We start from the raw sequence: 20,535 nt of genomic DNA on the forward strand, positions 1-20,535 counted from the left end.
AGGAACAGCCTCAGGTTTGGCACTGATGCATTTTCCACCATTTCAACACCCTAAACTGTCACTTTGAATATATCAATGATACTGTGATACTGTTATCTCTTGCTCTTCTTACTGTGATGTGTGTTATGATTCCTTTTGCTGCTTCATAAGTTCCTCAAGACTGGAGCATCTTTATGTTGTGCTATCTGCAAGGCTTCACATTGTCCATGTGTAATAACAAAGCATAATTCATTACTTGGATCTTCACAACAGCCCTCATAATAGTGAGCAAATGCATTCTGTAGCAATTGCCTTCCTTTGACAACTGTGTCATCCCTTAGTGAAGATTGGTATATAGAGTTAATTCACTGCTGTTTCCTAATCCACTAATTAGAATAGATGTGACAGGTTCTCCTGCCTCTGTACTTAAGGAATCCCTACAGCCTGATCTCTTCCAATCTGATTTTGCTTAAGCTCATTTTCCAGGTTGCCAGTTCAATTTCTAACAGACTGGCAGTGTGTGATATTTCTAGTTAAAAGAATGTTGTTTCTCTCTTGGTCCTAATTGTAAAGGCTTCCATTTTGTGTTTAATTCTCTGGATGATGCATTGAGACTTTTCCCCTAATTCATTATCTCTGATACTTGCAAACTGATACTTCCCACTTTTTAAAAAACTTCCCTTTTTTAAAAGCTTTAACTTGGCTGGCCCACATCCATCCACTAGAAATGCACAAGTAACACTGAACTTTCCTTAGCAGAATTGTTGGGCTATTTGTAGAAAAAGGAGCAGTTTTACTAGCGGCATTTATTGGTTTCTAAAGAATAAATCCAGCAGAGCCATTTAGTTAATAGCAAAATTATGTTTATGAGAGACTATAAGCAGTGCCTTTCTGGATGAGACAGAGGTCTAACTCAGCCAGTATTCTGATTTCTTAGCAGCCATCCAGATGCTTCAAGATGCTGTTGAGTCAGCCATGAAGCAAAGTAATTCCTGGCTGTCTAGTTCTGAGGCCTGTAAGTTAAGAATGCATTCTTATAATGACCCAAGGCCAAAGAGAGGGTTTGCCTATTGCAGTGATCTCATAGCAGAACTGTTGCAGGGGCAGAGAACCTCTGGCCCTCTAGATGTTGTTTGACTACAACTCCCATCAGTCTGCATGGCCCAGGTCAGGGGTGATGTGTGCTGAAAAATATCTGGAGGGTCACAGGTTCCCTATGCCTGCTTTTGCAATTGCTCTCCCTGGAGTTTCTGAGGCTAATTTGTTCCCATTAAGATGGACTGGTATCTCCCAGTGTAGCATTTCACCATAACTATGAATGGCAGCCTTTAGGTTATATGTGAGAATGTAAAATATACAACTGACCATACATAGGGGAGCAGCAAGTTTTGTCTCCCCACATCTGCAAACAGCAGCTGTTTGGATTTGCCTCATCCATCTTAATGGGAATGATTAAAAATGAGCCCACACTTTTCTGCATAGTCAAAACTGGGGCGCATGTCTTCCAAGACATGCTGCTGGGAGAGTCACACGGCCTGCACCTCACTCTCACCCAAAATGGCCACCGAGATCTCATGAGAAAAAATGGGATGTCCTGCCTTGTATTCCGTTTCTTAGTTACACTTGAGTGTGATGCTATAAATTCTGGGCTATAGGGCAACCCCCAGGACTCACTTTTAATACAAAGTCTGCCCATCTTCACACTGCCTAAGTTTTAAGATAGTGAACGGTTTGCTTGGGAAGAGATGTTTTGTTTCTCTGATCCGTTCTGCTGTGTGGCAGAGAGCTGATTGCATCACATTCTTTGTCTCTCTTATTTATTTACAGTATTTTAAAAATACAATGCATGTAAAGAGAATTGACCTTGTTAGAATTAAGGAGCAATTGTTTGGCAGCACGTCCGGGTGTCTCATTAAACAATAGGCTTCTGTTTGGTTTATATGCTGATTTGCCCTGTATGTGTTATTAACTGTTAAATAACATTGCTACTGAAGGAGCATTTTACAGGTGCAAGCAAAGGTATCCCAGGCTCTCTGAGAAGCTTCTGATGCAACCTCAACATACCTCTCTAGCTCAAATTAAAATCCAAGCTAGAGAATAACTTCTGGCTCTCCCAGCCAGCCAGCCAGCCACCCCAATCCCCGAAACATCCTCTTCCATTCCCTCTCCATTTACTGGGTGGCAGAACAGGTGTGCCCCAGCCATGAAAAGAAAGAAAGGACCAAGTTCAGATCCCACTTTTCTTTCTAGAGTATGGGTGGCCCTTGGAATTTCCCAGGACCTACTGGCACTGCAGTAGCAAGGCACGCTTCTGAACTTGGAGTAGCACAGAAAATAAACAAAGGAACCGGTATTTCTGAAATTATGGGAAACAGCTCAGTTTCATTCTTCATCAATCTGGTTTGGGGTGGGAATGATCTTGCCCAACACAGTCTTTCTCTCTCTTTTTAAAAAAGCACATTTCATTTCTTCAGAAATGCATGGGCCTATTTCAGTGGTTCAGTATGCTGTAGTGGTTAGAGTGCTGAACTAGGACCTGGGAGACCAGGGTTCAAATCCCCACTCAGCCACGGGGCTCACTAAGTGACCTTGGACCAGTCAGTTTATCTCGGTGTAAATGACTTCATATGGTTGTTGTGAGGATGGAATGAGGAGGGGGAGATTCACACCTATCGCCCTGAGCCCTCTTTGGAGGAAAGGTGAGCCATAAATGTAATAATAATACAAGTAAATTAAATACATTGAATTATTTGTTTGCCATTCAAGTTTGTAAGGAGCACTCAAACTTCAGCTTTCCACCTTGGGTATCATGGCAAACTGAATTGGCCAAATAGGTAGTACTGCAGTAAGCTGAGCTTGTAAGGAGAAGAAAGTGGCCGGGGAGAGGGGGGGAGTAAGTGGCAACAAATATGTGGCTCACTCAGAAATATGACGTCTGAAGTAGGACATCAGTCTCTCAAAGTCCTGTCAGCCATATTCTCTCCATATTGCAGATGAGGATGTGAGAGGTTGATAGAACAGTGACTCGCATAAGGCCATTTGATAGGGTTTGTGATGGAAGTGAAATTTGAATCTTGTCCTGCAAGGATCACATCTCTCAGACTTGGTATATATTGCTCAGGCTGTAAATAGCAGCATAATGTTAGAATCAGGGCATAATCTAAGGATAAAGTTTCTCCTTGAATACAGAACACATTATCTTAGCATACTACAAAATTAATTGTTGACTGTGGGTTAACTGAGGAAACCAGAAGCATATGTGGTAATATATGTGGAGCTATGCTCAAATGAAGACATTTGACGGGATCTGTGCATGTTCCTGTCCAAAATTAATCAGTTGCAGCTAGATTGGTGTTGGCTGTAATTGTTTTGGAATTAATCAAAATGGTGTATTAATGATTAACCAGTGCCACTGAGGTAGGACCGAAATATTTCACCCCTTGCTGTCAACTACCTATTGCAGATAGAAGTTTATACATATGGAAGTTTGCAGACCACACACAACATACACCAGGCGGTGCAGGTAGGATTAAGTACATTCAAGGGTCTACTAAAATATATCCTGTGAAAATAATGACCTAAGTAATGGGATCTTGTCTAGCCTATACAGCAAAAATTCCTTATAAAGATATGTGTGAAGAATACCCCAAGTTTGATAGGCCTTTCAACATAAAGATGCAACTGTATAGATATACTCATCAGTAGTTCATTGAGCTTTATATGTTCCTTATGGACTGTTTTCAGATGACTTGCATGCTTCCACATGCATGAAGATTCCACCTGCTATATTCAGCACCTAGCCAGAAGAGAAATTGTTTTGAACTAAGTTTCTGCACTATGATAGTTCCTTATACATATTATAAGCCCACTGATAACAATGGTCCTGCCTGGCTTTGGACTGGAGACATTACAGCCTCAGGTTAGCTGACAGTAAAACTGTGCATAAAATTGCATATCTGTAGATACATACCAAATAAAGAATATATAAGCTAAAGCTTTGGGCTTTTAAAGGCTAGAGAACACAGAAAGTTTGTTGACTTTCCCCCAGTAGAATTCCAGATCCCCCTAGTGTTCCTATTTTCCAGGGACATCCCTGATTTAGTGAAGCCATCCCAGTTTCTGATTTGATCCTACTTTTCCTTAGGATGTCCCTATTTTCATTGGAGAAATGTTGGAGGGTATGGAGTTATCCGACCCCTAAGCCATCTGAAGCCAATCTTGTATAGGGAAGTGGTTTTTTTAATGCTTAATGTTTTATTATGTTTTTATATATGTTGGAAGCTGCCCAGAGTGGCTGGGGCAACTCAGTAGGATGTGTGGAGTATAAATAGTAAAATTATCATTATGGAATGGGACATCCCTATTTTAATAGAGAAATATTGGAGGGTATGGAATTTTCTTAATTTTGCAGTGGTGTGGTGACTGTGAGTTAACAGTTGAATATACATTAAGAAGAGATAACACATCTTTCCTTTATCAGGAAAGAGTATTGCTTCTGAGTGATGAGTTCCTCCAGTTTAGATGATAACTTACAACACTTTACGTTGACACAAAGAAAGCATTCATTTGAATTTCATTCCGTCTAATTTACAAGAAGTAAAGTCCTATCGCCACGTTGTTTGCCTGTGCTCTGGAAGGCCAAATTTTGTGTTGTCCCATTTCTCCCCAAAAGCAGTAACTCTGCTCATGAAGAATGCCTCCATATATATCAGTGGCATTGTTAACCAAATGGTAGCATGTAGAACTTGACGATAGAAATGTACTGCTGCTTCCTGTGAGAGGGAGGCGTTCCAGATACGCGTTCCAGCATTTGTCGTTGAGGTGAAGCCTTTTCAGGGCTGTCAGTGGGATATGTGGCCTCAGCATTCAAAATGTCTCATGCCACCTTGGGGCTGTTTGATTTACAGGAAACTGTTGGGTGGGTGGCTACCTGGACTGGAGGATGACTTTAAGCACGATTACCTCTGCTCAGTGTGAATAATGTAATGTGCAGTTTGGCCCTAAGCGGGTTGTGGCTAGGGCACATGTGCACGCATAAACAACATAAAGCCGCCCCTCAATTGTAAAATAGCCGCAGTCATTTAGAAGGGATGGGTACCAGAAAAATGAGGACAGCGTGGATGTATGAGTTTGTAGCCCAGCAGAGCTTGATTTCTAAAATTCACCCTGAACACACTTGGATGTCTACCCCTCTGAAATTTGACAGCCTAGGTGATTTCTTTTCATTGGCAGCACACACTGCAGCACACAGAACATTTTGTAGTTCTGAATGGCTCGTATATAATCCTTGTCATCTCGCACCTATCTTTTCTTCTCTCCTTTGTCCTTTTTGGGTCACTAGCAGCACTAGCCAGTCATCTCTTACTTTGATCCATCTTTCTGAATTGCCTCTAAGACAGACCTGGGATCCACCAGGGGACTAAATGATACATGGCATTGTTAGCCTGGCGCTGCCTTCAGGGTTTATAATAAAAACTCATTTTTAGGTGTCCGATGCCACGTTTATAGCCTGAACATGGTTGCTTGCAGTTAGATGACTTTTTTAGACTTCCTGATTTCACATTTAAGATCCAAATGTGCAAATACTCACTTAACACAATATTACCAGGCATTCTACACAGCCCTGATCCTCTACCTGGACTTTGACATTCCTTTTCAGCGGGAACAATGGATGCTTTTCTGCAAGATGGCAAAATGATCTCCCTTTTACTCCGAGGCCTAGTTCTCACAAATAGTAGACAAGGCAACTGACCTGTTTTCTGAACTGTTCTACTTAGATGAGGGAATTTATTTATTGATTGGTATGTTTTCCCTGCACATAGAAAACTGATATGTCAAGACAGATGGCTTCACTAGAATCCTCCCTGGTATCTACTTTTCTGTGTGCAAGGATTTTACATATAGAGGAGCATTTGATTTTGTGAGCTATCATTTGCAGTCTGAAGTAATGCATTTGAGAAACAGGTTGGCCACCTTATTGTTCATTGTGCCTTAGTTATGGTAACAAAGGTCCAGATTCCTTTGAAACAAATTGCCCTTCCCATTGCTAAGTAGAATAAGCTTTTGTGATTTCCCGACATCTGCTCCTTTTCTTATCACCCACAGCTTTGAGTGTGAAGCCAAATAAGTGGATGCAGAAGGTACTTAATAGAGCATTCAGCATTCCCTCCTAATAGGGAAAACCTCTGTTGTGCTTGTCTGGATGAGAGACAGAGGACAGGAGAAAGGGAGCTAGAGTGCTAAACTATAGGTGGGGTACCTGTGGACCAAACTTGCACCCATCCTCTACTCAAGCTGAGGAGAGAGATGACAGCATAATCAGTTGGGCAGCCTTCTGTCTAAGGAAGGATGCCTTTGAAAGTGGGGATCAGTCCACCTGTCAGCAACCTACCGGTAATCTGCAACTTCAAAGCTTCCCACAGCTTAGCACCTTCCCATCTGAGAAGAGAAATGAAAGTGTTCATTGGGCCAGCTGCCAGCTAACCTGATCTCAGCTATCAAAGCTGAACCTACAGAAAAGATCTATTGGGGTCCCCTGATTGTTACCCCACCCTCAGACATGTATTCAAGGAAATTACAGGAGTGAAAACATGCTATAGATGACTGCTTTGATAAACGGTTCCCATGGCATCTGTGGATACCCACCAATATTTTTTTCTCAGGGGAAAATAGTTATTATTGGTCAAATTCTTTAATTCAGAGCTTCCATGCAATTTAATATAACACACAAGGGAGAGAAGGCATTTGCATATTTGGGAAAAATATATTAAGAAATGAAGGTTGTCATGGAAGACTCAAAGGACACCAGTCTGAAAGCTAGAAAATAACTTTATTATTTTTCTTAAACAAGAATGTATCAGGATGTTACAGAAGTTGGGTCCCAGCCCAACTCGCTGCCAAGTGGTAGCAAGATTCCAGGGGGCTCCTGGCACTCACCCAAAGGAATCTGTGTTCCTTTGGAGAATGGAGACACGGCAGAGACTGTCATAGCTTTAAGAAATATGATTTATTCATATATTTACACCTTCAGTCTGCATGGAGGAAGTGTGAATCTTACAGCAAGAAGGGCTTGTTCCTTACAGCAGTGCAGCACTAGAGTTAAAGGCATCTCTCCCAGCCTTCAGCCAACCTGCTCAAGATGGATCCCAGTCTTTTTTTTCTCCCTCTTCTCAGCACACCTTGCTCTAAAGTCTCTTTTTTTCCTGTCACTTGAAATACACACCCAACCACCATGGCAACCTCTATCTGCCCAGGCCCAAGATTCTTCCTAGATGGGCCATCAGACCTTTTTGTCATGTTAATGCCTCTATCCCACATGAGGCACTGGCTTAGAAAGGAATCTTAGCCTGTACTTTTTCCCACTGGCCTGCAATCTTCCCTTCAATATTGCAAATAATCAAAATATTACCATATATTAATTTGTAGGGTTTAGCCCCCCACCCCCAACAGATAACAAGGAAACTCATTGACACCATCCAGTTATAGCTAAGTCCATTGCCACCAGGTGACTAAGCTATATGATGGATGCTATCCAAACAGTGATTTAGGAATAGCCAAATACATCCAGAAGTTCTGTGGTTGCCTTAAGAAGCTCTGCGTTTCTTTCTTACTGCTCTGGAACATTACCTTCAGGTAGTTAAACTTTACAGTCATAGCCTACCAGTGTCATTCGGCCAAGAAGTCATTCATATAACCAAGGGCAAAAGTCTGGCTTTGAACTTGTCCCTAACAAAATTATATTTCTATTCACGATTACATCATATGATAGGGATGGGGAGCCTGTGACCCTCCAGATGATGAGGCACTTACATCATAAATAACCATTGGCCTTGCTGGTTGAGATTGATGGGAGTTTCAGTTCAAGAACATCTGAAGGGTCACAGCTTCCCCATTCCTGGTATGCTGTTTTCTCAGTAGCACTATGGAAATGGTGGTTGCAGAGAAAAGCAGGTGTGTCTAAGCGCCACTGACAATTCACAGCACTTACAATCCAGTCCTAAAAGTGTGCAACTTCAACAGGATTTCTTTGTTTTATCACAGACTTAAACACAAAATTACAACCTGTGTTCTATTGATTAAGCAGGCCTCATAATTTGTAGACCACACCCAATAACACAGCCTTCACAAACCTGATTCCATCCAGATGTTTCCATCATCCCCAGCCACCAGAGCTGAGGCTGATGAGAGTTGTAGTCCAAAACTTGAAGGACACTATGTTGGCAAACACTGCAATGATGGATGGGATCCGGAGATGACTTCCATGGGTGGAAAGGCCTTTCCATGTGTGCAAGACAACCTCACTGATTTCCCCATTCCACTGCAGCCCCCTTAGTCCTTCTGGAGTGGCTTTTTGGGTGGTATGGGCAGCTGGGGTGGGGGGACGAAAGCCCTCTTCAGCAAGCAGAATTCTACTTGTGTGGCTGCAGATCAAAAACTATATTATTTACCGTTTGCTTTGAAGTAGAGCTGTGAAGATCCCAAATGCCTGATTATTCAGAAAACTAAACAATTTGATTGCTGACTCTTAAGCATTTCAATTCACTCCTAGGATTTTCAAATGTGTTTCTGCTTATGACAGTATGCAGAAAGGAGTTGCTTGTTTTAGCTGTCTTCTGCAGTAGGCAGTCATGAAGTAGGTCAGTTTTACTGGACTTGAGGACTAGATTTTGGCATTCACATGTCTCCAATTTTATTTTCCATTTGCTTTTAACTGTTAATGGGAATAGTTATAACACCCTTTCAGTAAGTGGTCTGTTGCCCACAACAGTCCAGCCGACCCTTCTTTATTTATTAGAGAATATTTACCAGCACCCCTCTGATGTATACACCATTCAAGATGACTTAGATCAGTTAAAAGCTGCAATTTGATAGTAAAACCATAACATAATTAAAATACAATAGAGATCAGACATGACAGATTAAAGTAGTCTCCCAAGCATTGCAGAAGCTTGCGGGAATACAAAAAAGTTCACCAGTTGTTGAACAGCAAAAGAGGGGACCACTGAAACTCATGATGTGATGTGTTGCACAGCTTCCACAAGGAAGTCTTCTCTGATCACCGCAGCCACCCTTCCACCATAGGTGTAACACAGGGAAGGACGTCTCCACCAGAACTTGGCCAGGGAACATGTTGAAAACTCCTTTCTTACCTTCTTACAGGAGAGGCCCATATTCTACTCATAGTCACACATGCTTTCACAGAAAGAGAAACAAGCGCAAAGGACCAGCAGTTGGTGTGTGGTGTGGCAAGCTCAGGAAGTGGCCTTTCCAAAGGTTTAACTTTAGTATAAAACTGACAAGGGATTGCAAATATGTGGGAGGATCCTAGAACAGGGTTTCCCAAACTTGGGTCTCCAGCTGTTTTTAGACTACAACTCCCATCATCCCTAGCTAGCAGGCCCAGTGGTCTAGGATGATGGGAACTGTAGTCCAAAAACAGCTGGAGACCCTACTCTAGGTTCAGAGGCAGCAGGGGCACCAATCTGAATAAAATGTTGAGGAACCCAGGTAAGCCCTGCCCAGCATAATCGATCACATGATGTGGTGCACACACCTGATCTAGAGGGTAATGGCAAAATGATTGCCCATAAGCAGCCAGCCTGATGTATCTCTGTGTTCTTAAGCAGTGTGTGAAGGTGATAGCTTCTCACTGTTTCTCCCCAGCATCTGGCATTGCAAGGTATGCTGTCTGTGAATATGGTTCTGTTTTGCTATTATGGCTAACAGCTGATGGGCAAATGCATGTACGACTGACTTAATACTTTCCCAAAAGCTTTCATATCTTTGCTAAAATGTTAGTATTATCAAAAATGGCAAGCAATATCAATAACATTGCCTAAAACAGGAGTGGGGAACCTTTGGTCTTAAACATTGTTGGTGTACAAATCCAGCTAGACCCTGACTAGTGACCACGCTGGCTGGGGTTTATGGGAGTTGTTAAGCAACATCTAGGGGGCCAAAGGTTCCCCATCCCCATTTCAAAACGTAGGGTGTAGCAAAATATTTGGCAAGCAGTTGTCTAGATTTAAGGGTGATGTTTCTGGACTTCTTTTTTGGCATGGCTGTTTTCAGAGTTATGGAAATCTGTCATGTCCTGGAGACAGACAGGCTGGCTGCAAAATTTTTAATAATATTTGCGACCTATAAAACATGTTTCTTGAAATCGAGCAAAAGCGAAGAATTATTGTGGGCAGTTGCTGCAAATGATTAACTCACCCCAAAAGCAGTGCTACTTAACAAGCTTAGTAAATGCTATCAAAGTGACAGGTAAGATAGATTTACAGCAAAACAATCAAGTTGCAAGACTGAATTTTGTGCCGCTGGTAAATGAGGGGATCTGAAGGTGGATGGAAGCTGTCTGCTTCAGGAGACTGTTTCAGGGAAAGGAAAGAAATATAGCTCTGCAGAGCATCATACGTTTGTTTTTTCTTGCATCTTGCTGGCTGGGACAAGAGTAGCTGTATCTCCTTAGTGTGGAAAAACCCCAAAACAGCAGTGTTGAAGGAGATGTGGAGCAAGCAGCCCAGTGTAGTATTTAGGGCTGGAATGAACAGGGGTAGTTCTTTGAAAAGCAGCTAGAACTGGAACTTGTTCCTTGGTGAGAGATAGAACAGGGAACTGCTGTCATTTCCAGGCAAGAACCAGCTGCCTGCAAACACCTCGGGTTACAAACACTTCAGGTTACAGACTCCGCTAACCCAGAAGTAGTACCTCGGGTTAAGAACTTTACTTCAGAATGAGAACAGAAATCGTGCACCGGCGGCGCAGCAGCAGCAGGAGGCCCCATTAGCTAAAGTGGTACCTCACGTTAAGAACGGTTTCAGGTTAAGAATGGACCTCCAGAATGAATTAAGTTCTTAACCAGATGTACCACTGTATTTAATCCAGGACTCGTTCAATCCTGAACTCTTTTACTGGATATCTTTTATGAATCTTGATTTTACAACTCCTGTAACAAGCACATGTATTTGAATGATCCATTGCTCAACTGAGATTCTCCTATAGTGTCCTGTATTTTTATTTTATGTATTTATTTTTACATTTATATCCCACCTTTCCCTTTTTAGAGTTCAAGGAGACACACATCGTTTTCTCATTTTCCCCATTTTTATCCTCGCAGCAACCCAGTGAGGTATGTTAAACTGAGAGTGAATGGTTGGCCCAGGGTCACCCATTGGTCTGATACACTAACCAATACACCTTACTGGTTCCTGAGGCATTTCCTAGAACAGATGTAGCCAACATGGTGCCCTCCCAGAAGTTACGGACTGCAAGTCCCATTATCCCTCACTATTGGCCATGCTGGTTGGCACGGATGGGAACTGTAGCCCAAAACATCTGTAGGGCACTATGTTGGTTACCCCTGTTCTATAAAGTTTGCCTGTACCTTTAAGAGAAGGAAGTTGTCAGTCACATGCAGCGAGGACAGGAAGTTGCAAGATTATTGCATTGGTTGTTTAGTAAAGTGCTGTTTGTGTTTGCTTTTGAAACAAAGCTTTTGAGCACCACTTTGCAAACAACAATAATGTTGCAGAACCACTCCAAAATAGGCAACATTCGATTTTCATTTGTGGTCTTGGTGATATTGATCCTTCTGTTGCCATTCTGAGTGCATTAGATGAGGAATGATCTGAACCAGAAAAAAAATCTCATCACCCAGTTTTTTATTTTTCCAGTCTTTTGTATGTCCCACATATGTTAGTTAATTTTCATTTGCATTCTTGTGCACACTTCTCCAAATACACACATTTTTGTAAGCAATTTCCCCTAATACAATCAGTGTTTTGCACATTATTTTCAGCAATATCTGCATTTTTTGCATGCATTTTCCTCTAATATACACATTTTGGATGCACTCTTTGGATAGAGAGCTGCATCACAAACGCTGGAGAAGTGTGAATTTTGAAGGGTTCATTCATTGATTCATAAAGTGCAAATTTGATGGGTTTGCATTAAAATGTGGACTGAGTAAATTTCTCCCCATCCCTTGATATGAGGATCAATAAACTAATTTTCCAATCTAGTGGAAATAAAAGTCCTGTGAAGGGCACTGCAAGATAAATCGTTAGAGATGAGGGTTGTTTATTGGTGATGAAGGGTTTCCCAGTTAGGAAAGATGTTTGTAGAGGACATCCAGGAAAGTTCTCTGGCATGATGGCATATAAGAAGGCAGCAATTTCTGTTCCGACCTGTATTTGCCCCACAACCATCGCTGTTTCTGTTCCACAGCAGTTTGAGTAAAGGTAAAGGGACCCCTGACCGTTAAGTCCAGTTGCATACGACTCTGGGGTTGTGGCGCTCATCTTGCTTTACTGGCTGAGGGAGCCAGCATTTGTCTGCAGACAGCTTCCGAATCATGTGGCCAGCATGACTAAGCCGCTTCTGGTGAACCAGAGCAGCGCACGGAAACACCATTTACCTTCCCGCTGGAGCGGTACCTATTTATCTACTTGCACTTGATGTGCTTTTGAACTGCTAGATTGGCAGGAGCAGGGACTGAGCAACGGGAGCTCACCCCGTCGCAGGGATTTGAACTGCCGATCTTCTGATCGGCAAGCCCTAGGCTCTGTGGTTTAGACCACAGCGCCACCCGTGTCCCTTGCAGTTTGTTTAGTACTACGTTATTCATCTTGTTATCTTCTACTTAATGTAAGTTGCAAAGTATTTACCTAACTTACATATATTTTGATGCAAGGGACATGTCAAACCATTTTTTTCATTAATTACATGTCATTTGTGGACATTAAAAAAACAACCACAACGGTAATGTAAAAAAAATATTGATTGTATTCGCTTGACTCATTTCCATTCCTGGCCATGCAAACGGCAGCAATTTCTTCTTCCTTTTCCGTTTTAAATCTCCCACATCTATAATGATGGAAGATTTTTGGGGTGATAGGCTAATTAATAAGTTAGTGTTCTTTATTCCCCAGTGTGAAAATGGTGTCTGGACTGATCCTCTGGAATCAGGAAGTTGAGGGTTTGAATCTCATCTTTTCCATAAACTTACATAAGCTGCCCCCCACCTCAGCTTCAGTCACCCCATTTACAAAATAAGTAATATTGATTTATTTTACAGGGTTCTTTCAGGATAATGTACACTAACCATTTTGAACAGTTGAAAGTGTTATATATAGATGCAGATATTAAAGTTGTTCTTGTTGTAATGTACCTGATGAGTATGCTTACCATAGTATCCCAACACGAAGAAACCTTCGGCAGTTGTTCCTTCTCTGCAGTAGTGAATAGGTGGGCAATTGCAATATCAATTGGCTCCTCATTTCCCTTGTCACATAAACGCTATAGAGTCAACAATCATTCTTAGGTCACTAAGCATTCAAAAATAGAAGGGTTGCAGATTCCAAACATTTTGTTGCAAACAGGAAATAAACTTCTGGTTTCCCTTTTAGGAAGCCAAGTGAGCCAGTGAGATCTAAAAGCCTTGGAAGCAAAATAAAGCATATAAGAGAAAGCTCCTCATTCAAAGAATCTGGGTTGATGCTATTAAAAGGAGGCACAATATTTACAGTATTTTCCAGGCTGGTCACCCGTTCCAAGAAAAATGAAGTCAATCAGGGTTTATTTCTTGTGCAGCATGCTGCTTTAAATTGTCTGAAAACTGATTTTGCTCAGCATTGCAAGTTTGGATGTGGAATCTGAACAGTGAACAAAGTTGTTGTGAGTTTCCTGCCTGTGTACTTTTCTGGTTTCTCTTATTGCAGACAAACCCGTCCAGTGCTGAAAATAGCTCAAATGCTCCTAGAACAGTAGCTGCAGCCAGCAGCTGAAATTCTTTCATGCTCTTATCGCCCTCTCTTTTCCTCTCTATTGCAGGTTCTTGTTCTTCAGTTAAACTTAGACCTTTGCAGAAGCTAAACATTAAGAAAGGACTGAGTTAACAAGATCTTGATGTACAAGAACAAAAATATTAAAATCTCCTACATCTGAAAAACAAGAAGACTCGTCTGACCGGTAATTTTCTCTTTGTGTGTTTGCTTGTGTGTGTGTTAGGGATTTACAATTTCATTCTGCATTCATAGCTGGCATTCCTTGGTCATTAATTAACATACTGTAAGAACCTGCCATAGAGAGTTGGTATTTCTTAGAGAGAGAGAGAGAGAGAGAGAGAGAGAGTCTCTTTGAAACCTCAGCAAGCTAAGGGTGTGCAGAGGCATGTGAGATTTATGCTGTGTATTGCTAAATAAATAGTAATTCAGGAAATTTAATGAAATGCTAATTTTGTTTTTAAGAAAATAATTTATTTTTCCTATTAATTTCTTTGGTCTGGTAATTGCTTTTGAAAAGGTCTGAAGCAAACTAGTCAGTGACTTTCTTTTTAAATTGTTTGCTAGCTTTCAAGTACTTGAAACTCGGAATACTATAATTTGCTGCCATACTCCATTTCCCCTGGAAAAAAGGGAGGGAAATAAGGGAATGTAATTGTATATTTTTCAGTTGATCTGCATTTCCTTAGTCCTTGGTATTCTGATACAGTAAATGTTCAGAATTCATTTCAGTATCTGCAGTGACAGCCGTCGCCAGCCTTCCAATGACAGCCTGAAGTGGGTACAGGAAAAGCTTTATCTCTTCATTTTGCTGAAAATATACTTGCTATGGGTTGCCGCCGCCTTCTTCTGCCTTCAGTTTATTAATCTCTTCTCAACTTTGCCTTGCAACTTGCTTCTTGAATAGCAAAAGTATATAAGTAGCTCCACTTGCCTTCCTGAAATCCTTCGGTCGTGACCTGTCCCTTTTTTTCTGTCAGACTCCTTGGTCTGACCACTGTCCAGCAATGAGATGCAGTGATGAAGGGTTAAAGCTTCCTTATGCAAATGTTCTGTTGGCTTTGAAAAAAGGCACCCACCTTAGCTGAAAGGTTGGTGGGTAGACTGCCAATTCCCAGGAAAATGTGGATGAAGGGAAGGAAATTGTTGCTAGTTATTTATATCCTGCTTTTCAAACTAGTTTTCTAAAGGAGCTTCACAATAAGAGCATAACAATAAAGCACAGTATGAAGATAAAAGCATAACAGCATTTAAAAACCAGAACAGAGAAATAAAAACAGCAGAAATCAATCATAAAGCCCTTTATGGAATTAAAATGTTTTACGAATTCATCTAAGAATAGGAAGGGTGGGCTTATTAACCTCCACCCCTTAGAGAGGGAACATCATACCAACAATGCCACCACCACTCAGTTCTCATCCCTGGAATCTTTGACTTGTATTGTTGCTAATGATAAGCCAGAGGGTGAATCTAATGTTGATTTTAATTAAGGCTTGGGTCATTTTATATGATAAGGGGCATAACGTGCAAATCCAGAAGGGGTGTGATCTCTAGTGAAACCATTCAAAAGAAGATGACTATTTTTCAGAAGAAGGTACCATTGAGAAAGAGCTTAAAAAGCTTAAAGGTACCTTGTGTCCACCCTACAAATAGTAGTAGTCTTGTAGGTACTTCCTCTTGTTTTTGTTACTTTCACAGTTGGACAGACCTATGGCAGGGGGAGGAGAAACTGGCAAGTGCTTTGCACACCCTACTGCAGAAATATGATTATTACTTACAGGGGCAGAGCAAGGTGGGGGCAGGCTGCCCTGGGTGTCATCACCGAGGGGGTGACATTCAGCGTGCCACCCGCCCACGACTCCTGCCTACCTGGAGCCGTCGGGGGAAGGGGGTAGTTGCGCCGCTTTGTGCTGCTTCGTTTTGACAGCCCCGCAGGCAGACAGAGGACAGGAAGGAGGCAAGCAAGCAAACAAGTGGAGAGTGGAGGGAAGGAGAGAAGCAGAAGCCCTCTCAACTCAGGGCCCAAACCCTGCAACCCCTGAAAAAGCTTAACAACTTTGGTCAATCCTTCCCTTAAAAAGCTCAGCAACAATGACAATGGGTAGATCACAGCCAGTCTTTTTATACTGTGAGTAGATCACAGTCTCTTGGGAGTCCAACTAGATTTCAATGGGGGGGGGCAATAAATTTTCCACACCGGGTACCGCCTGACCTTGCTATGCCACTGTACTTATTCGATTTCCTACCTGCTTTCCACCCTAAACTCCCTTTGCTGGTTACAGCAATTTAAAAATACGATATTAAAATCAGTTTAAAACAAATTGCAGTCAAGAGAATAGGGTGGGTCCTACAAACATAACTCAGGTGTCAAAGACCAGAGTGAAAAAGTGAGTCTTCAGCATGTGGCAGGAAGCACATAATGAAGGTGCCAGATGAACCTCTGTGCAGAGGGAATTCCACAACTTTAGGTGCAGCCACAAAGAATGCCCTATCCAAGCCCCCGAACTTATGAAGCTGGTGGAACTGCTAAGAGGGCCTCTGCTGCTGATCTTAATATCCAAAGGGTTGGGGGGGGGCTTTAAACACTAATGTGAGCACCTGACTGCTGCATTTTGGAGCAAACTGAATTTTTTGGGTCTCATCATGGGCAGCCCATGTAGAGTACATAACAATAATCCAGTCTGGAAGTTACCAAAGTATGGAGTATTAGTTTTCATGGAAATAAAATTTGAATTAAAGGATTTATGTGCCGAACAATGTCTTCTACATTATTATTTTCTGTTTAATATTTAAGTGCCCTCACTTAGTTCACAAAAGCCAAATTACATACACTTAAAATTCTTCTCCAATTGGAACCAAGCAATGCCAAATTGAAGTCTAAGGTTGCATTTTTTAAATATATCAAACTAATATTGCTCCTGCAAATAGGGGTCTGTAACTGAAATGTTGATGTAACCTGGAATCCAAACACTATGAACACAGCACTGTAGTTCTTCTGAATGAAGGAGAAATCTCTGGAGAGGAATGGAATGTATTTCTTTTAGTAAATATACCTCTGCATTCATAGAAAACAAGTGGTAACATTCTGTGCAGGTTTCGTCTTTGACAGTGTGTTCTTTGTTCACTCTCCAATGGTGGTGTCAAGTATGTTAGAGAAAAAGTAATACGAAATTTCCCCATTTGCATTTTTTGTTTAACTTACCTGTTTCACTCCCAGGGAACACTGTAAGCCTTCAAAAGCTCAGTGCTATGAGTAAAAGGAGTACTTGGCATAATTGACTTTGACCCATTTTGGACAATTATTCTCTGCTTCATAAACCACGGTTTATTAAGCCAGGAATGAGTGTTGAGTTGAGCACTCCTGGCTTATTTTCCTGGTTTGTTAACCAACTTTAAGACAGATTTCCCTGATTCAACCATAGCAAGGAACTCTGACTCAATACAAGCTGGATCTTTTCACTGGCATCTGATGTGAAGGGTGGGAAGAGGCAATTCCTGGCTTAATAAACTATGGCTTTATGAAGCTGGTAATAATTGTCCATACTGGGCCATTAGCTGAATAAGACTGCAATGCTATGTACTTAACCTGAACACAGAATGTACTTTTGAGTAACCATGCAGAGGATTGTAAAATGAACTGCCTCCTGTGTTTTTATAAATATTCAAATGAGAAAATGCACACATGTGTGTTTTATTAGGCTATTGACAATGAAAATGCCACCTCATCTTGGAATGTTTCTGAATTTAGTTTCCAGTGTAAAATTAATACAGTGCATTGTAGAAATATTGCTTTCAAAAATGTATTGCTTCTTGAAAATCCCACCCCACTGATCTGTCCAAAGCACCTAACATACGTATGGAGCTCTCTTCACCCCAAACAGCATTTTCAATAGAAAATGCAGGTTCATATTAGGTACATCTTCTTCCAATTGCAGATTTGCTTCTTTCATTGACATGAATGGAGTTGCTTGTGGCTACTAGAGCCTTGTGTGCACAGTGGAGTCTGCCCTGGTCTCTGGATTTGGGTGCATGGATGGAATCCAGTTTCATAGGACTATGTCAGCATTTCCCAAACTTTGGTCTCCAGCTGCTATTTGACTACAACTCCCATCATCCCTAGCTAACAGGACCAGTAGTCAGGGATGATGGGAATTGTAGCCCATCAGCTACAGCTAGAGACCCAGGTTTAGGAAACCCTGGACTACATGATTGATAAGATAGTTTGGAGGGACATGGGAAGGATAGATAAAGGTCCAATGAAACCTAACAGTAGCTAGGACTCACAAGGCTTAGGGATTGCCCACACCTTTTGCCCCACTCTTTCCAGACATGGGTCCGTGAATTGCCATTTGCTCTGATTCAGCTTTAAAGAGTAGAGTTTGTGGGGGAGGGAGCTCAAAAAAATGTATTTAGGCAAGGAGCTTAAAGCACTAGCTATGCCTGGAAAGCATGGAGGACAGGTAAGTGTGGTTAAGCCCTTAGTTATGAAATGTAAGTGTTAAGGGGATTAATATGGAGCATGTGCATGAATAATGAAGGATAAAATGTCTTTGAATTTAAGCATAGTGCATTTTCCTTAGTTTAAGAAAGCACAACCAGCTTCTTTCACATAATTTGGGGGAAAGAGCTCCCAAGTAAGTGGCTGCAACATTGAGGAAGCTTGAAACTTAGGGGAAAAAATTTAACACAAATAAAGCATTGAGGTCAAATCAATAGTTGGAAATTTACTGTTCATTCCTTTGTATAAGTTAATAGTTAATGGAAGAGAAAATAAATGTCAGAGAGGGGAGTAACATTTGCTTACATTGAGGAATACATTGTAGGGTTCAAAATTGTGTAGAAAGAAGGGAAATCTCTTGGTTTTAAGGGGTAAGCTATATGTTACAGATCAAATATGTGTTATGAATTCACTGGAGTGACTTTCTTAAAATGCATACAAAGAAAGCACATTCCCCAGCTGGGTTGGAGATGAAAACAAATATTATTTCTGTTTTTATTTATTGTAAACTGCTCTGGGTGTTTTTTATATAGAATGGATTAAATTAATAAACTAAATGAATGGCACTAAACTTGGAAATGGAGAAGCTGGGAATTAATAAACAAAGCTAATGAAACATGTTTGGAGTGCCACAAGGGAAAAGCAATTGTGTGTTTTGGAGCTGTGGGATTTGGAGCCGGTAAGCAGTGAGGAATGGTTTACACAACTCCTTCTCTTTGCTGGTGCTTCATTTAAAATAGTCATTCACTTTGCAGCTTGCTTGCTTGTCTGTCTTTCTGCCTGTCTGTCTATCTGAAACACCTCTTGGGGCTTCACACCTGTGCTTTTTATAAATCACAAAGTAGGGATGGGGGAGATGTTTGATTCAGTTTGTCTTTAAAGATTAAGCTAGCCAAATCTGCACTATCTAAAACAATACATGAACCAAAACAGAAGCAGCCTAGAAAACTGTAACCTCCAAATTTTGCAAGGCACTTTTCTGGCCAAATGACATGTACAAAAATGCATATACTTGGCTAAAATGTATATATTGGTGAAGATAACGTACATTCATACATCGTATTGGGGAAAATTCTTGGCAAAAAAAAATGTATATTAGGCAAAATTGCATACAAAATGTGTCTATTAGGAGAAATCTGCACTAAACTGTTGTTAAATTTTTGTGAGATGTGGAAATTTGGAAAACAGAACTTAAGAATGGAAGAGTGAGAAACTGAGAGAAGCCAAAATTGACATATTCACCTACTTAGAGCCTGAAGTTTTTAGTAATTTGGAGTGAGAGCTTGCATAGGACTGACTTCTGATTACACTTGTTTAGGCTCAAGGTATGAGTGTGTTTCGCAGTTCAGTTTCGTAGGCATCCTACAGCCTCAGCCGGTTTTTCTTTTAGTCTGACAAGCTTCTCACTATTAATGAATTTATTTAGTGAACTTGTGTGTTGTTTTATTGAGCCCTGGATATCTCTTCCTTTTTTAAAAAAAAGATTCTATCCTCCTCTTTACTTGAATGGGGGCAAAGACAAAGAAATGACTTCTTGAGCCCTCATGCTACCTTTAAAACCTTTAGGCAGCTTATCCACCTTCAAGAATCGGGGGGAGGGGGAGTAATGCCCTCTGTCGCAAGGGCAGGTTTAGAAATTCCTAGGTCCACGCCCTATGGAGCAGTTGCCACAACAGGGGACCACTCCCCCTCTACCAGTTTATGTACCTTCCCCCGACAGGCTGTGTACAACTGGAAACTACACCTACATGAAAGCTTCCCCTGCTTATCCCTTTTAAATCCCCTCCTGGTTCTTGGAGACAGTGGTTCAAGAGAAGGTGAGGAAGCACCTGGTCTTTCACTTGCCTGACTTGCCTCTTCTTCCTCCTCTTCTTCTCACCCATTCTTTGTTCCACGCTCAAGCTCTGAAACTTCTTACCCTCTGACTCTTGTCTCCTGGCCAGTCCAGTTCCTCACAAATCACTGACTCCCTCTCCCAAGTCACACTCCAGCCTCCCTCCCCCTAGTGCACACTCATCATCCTGCCACTCCCTGACAGCTGGTATGGAAGAGAGAGAGAGAATGAGAATGAGAATGAGAATGAGAATGAGAATGAGAATGAGAATGAGAATGAGAATGAATATGAATTGGTATTGTGACAGGCGTATTGTAAGAGAGTATTGTTTTTCTCTTCATCTAGGGTTATTGAAGAATTGCTTTTCAGCTCATTAGTTAGGCACTTTCTTGTACATTTGTCAACACACACACCCTTCTCATTTCTTAATTCTCTGTCAC

At 41.3% G+C, this 20,535-nt stretch overlaps 1 protein-coding gene across 50 annotated transcripts in view; it reads left to right on the forward strand.

Moving 5' to 3' along the window:
• SORBS2 (sorbin and SH3 domain containing 2) overlaps nt 1-20,535 on the forward strand; it is a 182,169-nt gene that overhangs the window by 16,431 nt on the left and 145,203 nt on the right. For all 50 annotated transcript variants that reach the window (XR_014551923.1, XR_014551924.1, XM_083629937.1 and 47 more), the window contains exon 3: nt 13,813-13,950. The gene's annotated coding sequence lies outside the window, so the exon portion shown is untranslated. The remainder of the gene's footprint in view (nt 1-13,812; nt 13,951-20,535) is intronic.

Source organism: Podarcis filfolensis (assembly GCF_964270895.1).
Source record: "Podarcis filfolensis genome assembly, chromosome: 9".
Lineage (NCBI taxonomy): Eukaryota > Metazoa > Chordata > Lepidosauria > Squamata > Lacertidae > Podarcis > Podarcis filfolensis.